The sequence below is a fragment of the Bubalus bubalis genome, chromosome 7, assembly GCF_019923935.1.
Source record: "Bubalus bubalis isolate 160015118507 breed Murrah chromosome 7, NDDB_SH_1, whole genome shotgun sequence".
Classification (NCBI taxonomy): domain Eukaryota; kingdom Metazoa; phylum Chordata; class Mammalia; order Artiodactyla; family Bovidae; genus Bubalus; species Bubalus bubalis.
In genome coordinates, this window is record NC_059163.1 from 67031238 (window position 1) to 67043331 (window position 12094).

At 37.0% G+C, this 12094-nt stretch overlaps 1 protein-coding gene across 6 annotated transcripts in view; it reads right to left on the reverse strand.

Annotated features, from left to right (window-relative positions):
* Positions 1-12094, reverse strand: part of PCDH7 (protocadherin 7) — a 477823-nt gene that overhangs the window by 162351 nt on the left and 303378 nt on the right. The window lies entirely within an intron of this gene.

Below are 12094 nucleotides of genomic sequence, written 5' to 3' on the forward strand. Positions count from 1 at the left end.
TTTTTATCAACTTGTTTTCATCTACAATACTTCCACTCACAGTCCTAGTTTCACCATCTAATTAATGCATTTCCTGAAGTTTCCCCGTCTTTATACAAGTGTGTATATGGTGCATACATAGACTCCAAAATACATAAGATATACCATCATTAGTTACCACCGAAGACAATGATAATAACACCTCCATTTTGTTACCATTTTATTATATATAAGAGCTAATTTTTTGGATTATACCAATTTTTTGTTCCAAACTCAGTTTTACTAGATTTTATATAGATGAACCTTGTGCTGCTACTTCTTCTTTTCTTTTATTTCTCTTTTATTCTTTTTGTCATGTTTTTTGTTTGCAATGAAGGAAGGAAGACACGCAAGGAGAAGGACAGGGAAAGAAAGATGGAAGATATTCATAAAAGTAAATGAATGCTGTGTTCTGCCATTTAATCTACCTCAGACTTAATTTAGCCCTTTCCCCCAAAAAGAGATTGGGTAGCTAAGTTTTAAATAATGTGAGCCAAATTTAAGACCTCAGAAAGGGTTCCCTTTTCTCCACACCCTCTCCAGCATTTATTACTTGTAGACTTTTGGATCGCAGCCATTCTGACTGGTGTGAAATGGTACCTCATAGTGGTTTTGATTTGCATTTCTCTGATAATGAGTGAGGAAACCAGAAGGGAAAGAGACACGTGTACCCCAATGTTCATCGCAGCACTGTTTATAATAGCCAGGACATGGAAGCAACCTAGATGTCCATCAGCAGATGAATGGATAAGAAAGCTGTGGTACATATACACAATGGAGTATTACTCAGCCATTAAAAAGAATACATTTGAATCAGTTCTAATGAGGTGGATGAAACTGGAGCCTATTATACAGAGTGAAGTAAACCAGAAAGAAAAACACCAATACAGTATACTAACGCATATATATGGAATTTAGAAAGAGGGTAACAATAACCCTGTATACGAGACAGCAAAAGAGACACTGATGTATAGAACAGTCTTATGGACTCTGTGGGAGAGGGAGAGGGTGGGAAGATTTGGGAGAATGGCATTGAAACATGTAAAATATCATGTATGAAACAAGTTGCCAGTCCAGGTTAGATGCACGATACTGGATGCTAGGGGCTGGTGCACTGGGACGACCCAAAGGGATGGAATGGGGAGGGAGGAGGGAGGAGGGTTCAGGATGGGGAACACATGTATACCTGTGGCGGATTCATTTTGATATTTGGCAAAACTAATACAATTATGTAAAGTTTAAAAATAAAATAAAATTTAAAAAAAAAATAAAAATAAAATAAAGAAAAAAAAAAAGACCTCAGAAAATACTTTTCCAGGATCATAGCTATTTTAACTGCCTATCTTGATGAAATATAAGATTCAATAGGTTTGTTACATTTAAGATATAAGACTTTAAGAATATTGTAAGTGAAGGCCAATACATGTAGGTATGAGCCAGATGTCTATCTTTATATAAGGGCCTTCAGATAGTGAAAGTGCCTTTGTTCCAAATTGAAAACCCTTTTTGAGTCTGAAAAAAATACCCTCCTAGTTTGAACACCTAGTGACATTATTTTCTAAATGTTAAAATTGACAGCAGAAAGCTACTGCTGTTTTCTGTAATTCTGTAAAAATCTTTGCCCACTTCAGCCTACTCAGTTGCAAAGCTCGTCCAGATGGGACCATGAAATTTTTGCAGCAAGTTCTACAGCACATAATTTTGTTCAATAAAGTTATTATGCCACACACAGCTGTATACTGCCATATAAATGAGCACATGTGCAACAGAATTCTTGTACTATAAGTTTTATAAGACTAAAATTGAGATTATATGGCCATACACAATAATTTATTTGAAACATCAACATGTGCCTTGCTCTAGGGTTACACAAATGGTGCCATTTCTTTTCCAAGGGAAAAAGTTTGTCATTTAATATTCGGTATTAACACAAATGTTTTCCTCAGAATTATAATCTAAATTAGGTGATTTAAAATACATCAATACATCATTAACTTTTTACTTTAACATATTAGATCTACAGAAGAATCAATTCTCCCTAACAATGGTGAAGGAACCTAATCACTCTCTAAATTTGCTTTTAATTAGCATCATCTGCATTAATTGGTGTAGCTGATAGCAAAACATTACAATGCACTGCTATTTTATATTTAAAATGTAATATGTCTTTTAGTCCCATGTCTCTCTGAAGGAAACTTAGCCATTTTTCTGCAGTGCCTTAGTAAATATTTTCAGATGTATTGCTCAAGAATTTTCTCTAGGAAACTGTACAAGACTATATATGGGATGCAGTAAATTTCCAGGTGATTATTTGGTCTTCTTCATGTTCCAGACTACTCTGAGAAATATTTTTCTCTCTCTTCCATCTTCATCCTCATAATTCACTAATTCTCAGTCACATTTTTGAGTATTGTAAAGAAAAAAAGTATGTAATCAGTAAGAAGCTGAGAAGGAAATAAGGAATCTACCATTTATTCTATGTTATATCTTGCTAAAAAAAGTCTGTAGAGTCAAAGCTATGAGTTTTTAGTAGTCATGTATGGATATGGCAGTTGGACCATAAAGAAGGCTGAGTGCCAAAGAATTGATGTTTTCAAACTGTGGTGCTGGAGAAGATTCCCTTGGACAGCAAGAGGTCAAACCTGTCAATCCTAAAAGAAATCAACCCTGAAATTCATTAGAAGGACTGATGCTGAAGCTGAAGCTCCAATATTTTGGCCACCTGATGTGAAGAGCCGACTCATTGGAAAAGACCCTGGTGCTGGGAAAAAGTGAGTATGGGAGGAGAATGGGGCAACCAAGGATGAGATGATTGGATAGCATCATCAACTCAATGGACATGAGTTTGAGCTCTGGAAGATGGTGAAGGACAGGGAAGCCTGGTGTGCTGCAGTTCATGGGGACACAAAGAGTGGAACACAACAGCGACTGAACAAAGAACAGCACTTTCTTGCACACATTATTTTTCACAATAATTATGAAATATAGTCAATATTTCCTAGTGGGAAAAAATGAAAAAATAGAAGCAAACAAACAAACAAAAACCTAGAGCTCTGAGAAGTTAAGTGACTTTCACAGAACTAGTGTTCACAGCCAGGTAGTGTTGCAGAAGTTCCAGGTCATGGCCATATTTCAGGTGCTCTGGTTCCAAGTCCAAAATGTTTTCCTCTATACCACAGATTCTAATGGTGTTCTTGCCCCTAGCCAGGCTTTTTCTCTCTAAAGCGAAACTGTAAACAAATTAATAACATCCTCTGGTTCAATGAAGACCAAGATGGGTTTAATCAAAACCAGTTCCTTATATTTAACCATAGAACTATGCTTTTTTGTTATGACAGCTTCCTGGATAATTAAATATTTTTGAAAGTGCCTTTTGAAATAACCTAACTCTCCTCTCATGTATCCTATCTCATTTAATGACATCACTCATTCAGTTCAGTTCAGCTGAGTCACTCAGTTGTGTCCAACTCTTTGCGCCCCATGAATTGCAGCACGCCAGGCCTCCCTGTCCATCACCAACTCCCAGAGTTCACTCAAACTCATGTCCATCAATTCAGTGATGCCATCCATCCATCTCACACTCTGTCATCCCCTTCTCCTCCTGCCCCCAATCCCTCCCAGCATCAAGGTCTTTTCCAATGAGTCAACTCTTCGCACAAGGTGGCCAAAGTATTGGAGTTTCAGCTTAACATCAGTCCTTCCAATGAACACCCAGGACTGATCTCCTTTAGGATGGACTGGTTGGATCTCCTTGCAGTCCAAGGGACTCTCAAGAGTCTTCTCCAACACCACAGTTCAAAACCATCAATTCTTCGGTGCTCAGCTTTCTTTATACTCCAACTCTCACATCCATACATGACCATTGGAAAAACCATAGCCTTGACTAGACGGACCTTTGTTGGCAAAGTAATGTCTCTGCTTTTCAATATGCTATCTAGGTTGCTCATAACTTTCCTTCCAAGGAGTAAGAGTCTTTTAATTTCATGGTTGCAGTCACCATCTGCAGTGATTTTGGAGCCCAAAACAATGAAGTCTGACACTGTTTCCCCATCTATTTGCCATGAAGTGATGAGACCATGCCATGATCTTTGTTTTCTGAATGTTGAGCTTTAAGCCAGCTTTTTCACTCTCCACTTTCACTTTCATCAAGAGGCTTTTGAATTCCTCTTCACTTTCTGCCATAAGGTGGTGTCATCTGCATATCTGAGGTTATTGATGTTTCTCCCAGAAATCTTTATTTCAGCTTGTGCTTCTTCCAGCCCAGTGTTTCTCATGATGTACTCTGCATAGAAGTTAAATAAGCAGGGTGACAATATACAGCCTTGACGTACTCTTTTTCCTCTTTGGAACCAGTCTGTTGTTCCATGTCCAGTTCTAACTGTTGCCTCCTGATCTGCATATAGGTTTATCAAGAGGCTGGTCAGGTGGTCTGGTATTCCCATCTCTTGAAGAATTTTCCACAGTTTATTGTGATCCACACAGTCAAAGGCTTTGGCATAGTCAATAAAGCAGAAATAGATGTTTTTCTGGAACTCTCTTGCTTTTTCCATGATCCAGCGGATGTTGGCAATTTGGTCTCTGGTTCCTCTGCCTTTTCTAAAGCCAGCTTGAACATCTGGAAGTTCACAGTTCATGTACTGCTGAGGCTGGCTTGGAGAATTTTGAGCGTTATTTCACTAGCGTGTGAGACGAGTGCAATTGTGTTGTAGTCTGAGCATTCTTTGGCATTGCCTTTCTTTGGGATTGCAATGAAAACTGACCTTTTCCAGTCCTGTGGCCACTGCTGAGTTTTCCAAATTTTCTGGCATATTGAGTGCAGCACTTTCACAGCATCATCTTTCAGGAGTTGAAATAGCTCAACTGGAATTCCATCACCTCCAATAGCTTTGTTCGCAGTGATGCTTTCTAAGGCCCACTTGACTTCACATTCCAGGATGTCTGGCTCTAGGTGAATGATCACACCATTGTGATTATCTGGGTCATGAAGCTCTTTTTTGTACAGTTCTTCTGTGTATTCTTGCCACCTCTTCTTAATATCTTCTGTTTCTGTTAGGTCCATACCATTTCTGTCCTTTATTGAGCCCATCTTTGCATGAAATGTTCCCTTGGTATTTCTAATTGTCTTGAAGAGATCTCTAGTCTTTCCTATTCTGTTGTTTTCCTCTATTTCTTTGCATTTATTGCTTAGGAAGGCTTTCTTATCTCTCCTTGCTATTCTTTGGAACTCTGCATTCAGATGCTTATATCTTTCCTTTTCTCCTTTGCTTTTCTTCTACTTAGTTCATACAACAGAAATTTTAACTCTTCCTGATTCTTCCATCTTCCTTATTCCCAAATCTAAAGAATTCCTCAATTCTACTTCAACTCTAGAAATCTATCTTTAGGGAAGTTGTCTTCAAATACTAGTGTGCTTCAGATTCTCTGATGAACATTTTAAAACACAGGTAGCTGGAGGTCATAAATGCTTACCACCTTGGTTGTGGTGATGCTGTATGTCCAAACTTAGCAAGATCTATACGTTAAACACCTGCAGTTTTTGATATATGAATTATATCTCAATTAAAGCAAAAATGGTTGCTGGACCCTGAATCAGAGGTTTTCATCCAATAGGTCTTGGATGGAGCCCCAGACAATTGGCATTCTTTGCAAATTTCCAGGTGATGTCAATGCATCTGATCAGAGGACCACATTTTGAAAGGCATTAGTCTAGTGCATCTTTTCATTCTTGTCAACTCCTTGTGCCAGGCTCTCCTCAGATCTTGACCAGACAACCACAAAAAAATTATCAACCATTGCCTTTCTCATCCCTGTCCTCTGTCCTTCCTGGACAATTTTAATAAGTGAAAACACAAATCTGATAAAATTACCTAACTAATATTTTTTTAATCTCTCCAATGTTATTCCACTGACCAGAAAGCAAGGTAATCACTTTCACCTTACAGTTTTCACCTACCACACTCTTCTGTTTTTCCAGGATGTCTCCCTTGAATAAAATGCTCATCTTAATCTCAATCTGTCCAACTTCTACTGAACTTTCAAAGTTTATTTCAAAGATCATATTTTTATATGTGAGATATAGCCAAATGCCTCCTAGCAAAGTTCATAAAGTCCTATGGTGACTTCATATTGTGCCTAGTACTAACTCAATTGAATTTTTCACTATATTGTATTTAATTATCACTTTTGATCATTTTTGGGGGTTTATTTTTATAAGCCAAATCCTCCACTAAAAAACAAAAAAAATTAAATATCTTCAACATTTCCCATCCCCCATTACAAATTAGGAGAAACAGACAACTTGTTTGGCCTGCTGACTTTCCTTCATTAAGTATTATTTTAAAATGACTTGATTAAAAATATATCATTCAGCATATATTATCACCTCTAACACGCTATGTTAATGCAGAGACGTACTGAAGAAAGAGTTCAACATTATCCGCATGAATTTAGAAAAACAACTTGTGTAGGCATGTGTCTCGAGATATAAATGTCTAAATCAATAGACAGGTATCTTGGTGTGATTTAAGTCTTTGTCTTCAAATATACACAGACTTTATCTTAATAAATGCCTGAGGATTTGGCCTGTCTTCAACATCAGTTTTAAGGATCTTACCTGTCATGAATATTTGAAATTTACTACCTGCCATACAAATGCTTTCTAAATATAGACATAGTCTAAATTATAAATCTATCAAAGCATTATCTCTTATACTAAATGCATTTTAAAACCCAACAAAAGCTCCATCTAAACTGATACTTAAATTATTAAGGACTAAATGTACAGCCAAAATCCTTTCCTTCCATGGCCCAACTTATTACTAATATTATTATATAATTAAAAAATAACTTGTTATGTAATGGAAAAGACAATGTTATGAATTTCAGAATTACAAAATAAATGTATTTTTTTCTCCTCAAGCACTTAATTTTACTATGTTTATCTTTAGCTGGTACTTTTCCCCATAAAATTACCTACATGGAAATAATGTAAAACTTTCAGATTGATTGACAGATTTTAATTGCTCTGGTATGAACAACAACAATAAAAATGTCCAGCATGTGCTTAAATCATGTTTAGAACTCACTGATTTTACTGTTATACTTCTGGGGCAATTAGTGGTCAATTTAGTTTTGTGGAATAGACAGGATAAATTGAGAGTTTTCTAAGTCTAGTTAAATCATTTTCATTACTGATAAGAAAGCGATTTGAATATTACAATAGGGAGTATAATATCTTGAAAGACGGGTTTCATTTAAAACCATGGATTATCACCTTTGGAAAAGCCTTTGAATCGTTTTGTTAAAAAAAAAAAGGCAGGGGCCAAATTCAGACTTCTTCTTTTTTTTTTTTTTTTTTTTTTCATTTTAACTTTTTATTTTGTATTGGAGTACAGCTGTTTAACAATGTTGTGATAGTCTCAGGTGAACAATCAGTCAATGGACTCAGCCATACATTTACACGTATCCATTCTCCTGCAGACCCCCCATTCTCATCAATTATAAGTAAGTTTTGTTATCCCCCAATATTATACAAGCCATGATGAAACTGTCTATAATCAACTATACTTTAAAAATAAGATTGAATTTTTCCAGTTATCTGACTAGGTGAAGAGATGTTACCAAGTGGCTGCCACGTTTCTACAATTTTTTGAGGAATCCACTTGTCAATTCACAGAAGCATGTCCCAAGATAAGCTCAAAATGTCTGAGCAGGTGTGCTAAACTAACAAAGTCTCTCAGAGAGACAGAGAAGTGCTTTGTCTCTTTACTTTATTTGGCTTTGTTTCAAAGCCTTTTCTTTTTCATGAAAGTTCTACTCAGTCTCTCCGTGCTGAAAAATAGGCTTGTCCGCTGGAATTCACATTCCCTTCCTTCTCATAGGGCTGCTGCGTCAATTACTACTCTACCTGAGGAGCGTAGCAAACAGTTCCACATTCTGCCAGCTTCCTCCTTAATTAGAACTACCAAAAGGAAGAACACAGTTGTTCCGTATGTCTTGGTCTTTATATGTGAGTATTTGGGTGACACGAAAATTATCCTAAGCTTTTCCGAGACTTAAAATGATAAGAAGAAGTAGTGCCAAAAGGAAAACATTGGAAAAAATCTGAGGAAAATATGAACTTCTTTTGTGTGAAATGGAGAGGAGAGGGAGAGGGAAGAAGGAAAGAAGGAAGATTTTATATATTTATCTATTGTGCTCTGTCATGTCTGATTCTTTGCAACACCATGAACTGTAGCTGGCCAGGGTCCTCTGTCCGTGGGATTTCCCATTCAACAATATTGGAGTGGGTTGCCATTTCCTCCTCCAGGGGGTTTTCCCAACCCAGGGAACAAACCCGCCTCTCTTGTATTTCCTGCATTGGCAGGTCTATCCTTACCACTAGCACCACCTGGGAAACCCCATATTTATCTGCTAGGTTAAATATAAATATATATATACATATCATGGTAGGCAGAATGGCAGCCCAAAGATGTCTATATCCAAATCCCAGGAACCTGTGATCCTTTTAGGTTAATGGCAAAGGGAGGCTTAAAGTAGCAGATAGCTTGGCTTTGAGATAGGGAGACTATCCTGAATTATCCAGATGGACCTAGTTATAGGGTCCTTACAAGTAGAAGGATGAGGGAGGCAGAGAGAGAATTGGAGGGATGACAGCCTTAGAAGGGAGAAGGCAATGGCACCCCACTCCAGTACTCTTGCCTGGAAAATCCCATGGATGGAGGAGCCTGGTAGGCTGCAGTCCATGGGGTCGCTGAGGGTCAGACATGACTGAGCGACTTCACTTTCACTTTTCAGTTTCATGCATTGGAGAAGGAAATGGCAACCCACTCCAGTGTTCTTGCCTGGAGAATCCCAGGGACGGCAGAGCATGGTGGGCTGCCGTCTATGGGGTCACACAGAGTCAGACACGACTGAAGTGACTTAGCAGCAGCAGCAGCCTTAGAAGTACTTTCCCTGTGATGTTTTAAAGATGGAAGAATGGGGCCACTAGCAAATGTGAAATGGTGGCCTCTAGAAGCTGAAAAAGGTACGGAAAAGGATTCTATCCTAGACCTATAAAAGGAATGCAGTCTTTCTAATATTAATACTTTGATTTTAGTCCAGTGAGATTCGCTATCGACTTCTGACCTCTAGAACTGTAAGATACTAAATTTGTGTTGTTTTACACCACTAAGTTTGTGGTAAAATTAGTTCAAGCAACAATAGAAAATAAACATACATGTACATACACTTGCCTCATTGTTTATCTTTAAATTAGAGAATTTCTCTGTTGTGTTTAAAGATAAACACCATCCACGTCCATGCCAATGCACAAATATAATTCAAATCACACCTAAGAGTCATAAACATGATGTAAAGATTCCTTGTGTCTCTGTTTAAAAAAAAAAAGAAGCAAGTGGCATTAATTCTAATGACATGTTTTATTCAACCTTAAATATACAAGAATGTATCATATCTATATGTCATCAACATACAGTTATTGAGGTATTTTGCTTTCTTTTTATTGGCATCAAGTCTTCTAAATCTGATGTGTTTGTTATAGCACATCTCACTTTGGACTAATCACATAACAATTGCTCAATTATCACAACTGGCTTGTAGCTACTGTATTGGGCAATATAAATCTAAATATTAAGATGTTTTAGTATCTGAAGTCAATTTTGGTGATAGCTTTGAATATAGTTATGTGGTTAAAAAACTATAATATGAATTTTTATCTGTTTTTAATAAAGAATAGTGATTTCTTTTTACATTTTACAGGGCAAAAAGTTTGACTTGATCGAGACACTAAACATAAACACAGAAATGTAAATGCTGACAAGACCATCTCAATCTACAAATTCTTTTCAAATAAGTAAGTAGAATATTTAAATGCCATTGAAAAATTTAGGTGGGTATGTTGGAAAGCTGATCTTTGAGTCACATATATATTTGGGTTTTGTCATCTATTTTTCCAATTTGAATTTCTTTCTCCCTATTCTATTTTTATTCTTACAAGCAAGGCATCAAATGTTTAGTGCAAAACAAACTAAAATAAAATGAGTTTGCTTCTTTACATCTACTCTGAATAGCTGCTTATTCATATCACAGCACAGCTGCCACAAAGCTATCATGGGTCATGGTGTCTGCTCAGAAATAGGAAGCTGAAATAGCCAAAGTATTGCAGGTGAAAACACAGGTATATCAGAAGATCTTTTTCCAGTGCTGATTAAATTCTACAGGATTTCAATTGCTTATAATTTGGGATAATCTATATAAACTGCATAGTTTATTCTTAATATGATTTAAAGAGACATTTTAAATAGACATTTCACAGAAAGATAAGCAATTGTAGATTATAGGAATCAATAATCCTGAAGGTTTTTATTTCAACTTAAGCAGGTAGCAGGATTTTCCCCCATTATTCTTGTTTTCTTAAATAGAGCTGACACTTCAATCAGCATTTTAAGTAACTATACTGATATTTGAAAATCTCAGCAAGGCAATGCAGTCCTTCTCACTATCTACGTATACATTCTATCTAAATAGCTATCAGCCTAGCATATATTTTTTCCCTTTCTAGTTTCCTAACGTACATCTTTAGGGGATGTTATAAACTGAACATATGCCCATGCAGAAACACCCTCTTCTGAATATTTGGTGGGAATTGTAGCTGTGTTGTTTTGGGTTTTGTTGTTGTTGTTGTTTAACTTTATCCCAATCTTCTGTTTAATTTATAATGAGCTAAATCTTCCAACTTGAGACTTTTTCTTAAAGAATTGTCACTATTTGGCAAAAACAAAACAAAACAAAACTTAAATTGATGGTGTTCTTCAAAGCTCTTAAAATATTTTATTTATTGTACATTATACAAATAAAACTCCCACCTGTTTCCTCCACCTTCCCTGGCTTTAATTTACCTTTTCTCTAAGGCTGTAACAAAACCTAATACAGTCTAGCTGATGCCCAGATATGGGTATGCTATTTTTGACAATTGTCTAATATTTATATTAGGAATTAGCAAAGCCTTACACTTTATAAATGAAGTTATTCATCATTATCAGTCTCCATAGTATCTTGCCACTCCGATGGCCCCTTCACTCTCTATTTTAATTCAGTCTAGGCTGTAGATGCATTAGCCCCACCGGCATCATGACTCACTTTGGAAAAGGAAAACACAACAACCTGATTTCAAAGTATATGAATACCCTGCTTCTTAGATTTACTCCAGAAAACTTGTCAACCGCAGTATCTACCCATAGAGGACTCCTAATGGAAAATGTAGAAACTAGACTCAGAAGAAACATAGGGTGGCACACATCTCAGCTCCTCCATCTTTACATACTGCGGAAGTGACAAGAAGTGAACATCTTAGGAAGGTCTGAGTGGCAAACAATTTCTGGAAATTGTTTGCCAAAGAGTAGGGATAGCCTTCATTGCAAATTGACATTAATGATGCAGTTGAGGGACTGAGAGAACTTACTATTGATATGTGTATTTTAGTGCTAGTCAATTTTTTCCACTCCAGTTTGTAATGTTAGCTCTTTCTCTTTCAGCTGATGTTGTTGTTTATAAGATCACAGATTGAAAGCTTCTCAAATAACAAAGACTATTCCCTAAGTTTTGCTGAAATAAGGAAATTAGCCCCAGTTGAATTGGCTGTCAGCCACTAGGTACATAGTTCCACAGTTTTACTACTAAAGCAAAAATTAGAAGTTTAAGAATAAAATTTATTCCTCCTTCCTTGGGACAATTCTTTAAGCACTTGAAAACAGTATCATTTTCTCCAAATGGTGTAAGATTGTTGCTATGATGAGGCACTCTGTAAGATCACCATATACCCTTATGTGGCTGCTGCTGCTGCTGCTAAGTCACTTCAGTCGTGTCCGACTCTGTGTGACCCCATAGACGGCAGCCCACCAGGCTCCCCCGTCCCTGGGATTTTCCAGGCAAGAACACTGGAGTGGGTTGCCATTTCCTTCTCTAACGCAAGACAGTGAAAAGTGAAGGTGAAGTAGCTCAGTTGTGCCCGATCCTCAGTGACCCCATGGACTGCAGCCTTCCAGGCTTCTCCGTCCATGGGATTTTCCAGGCA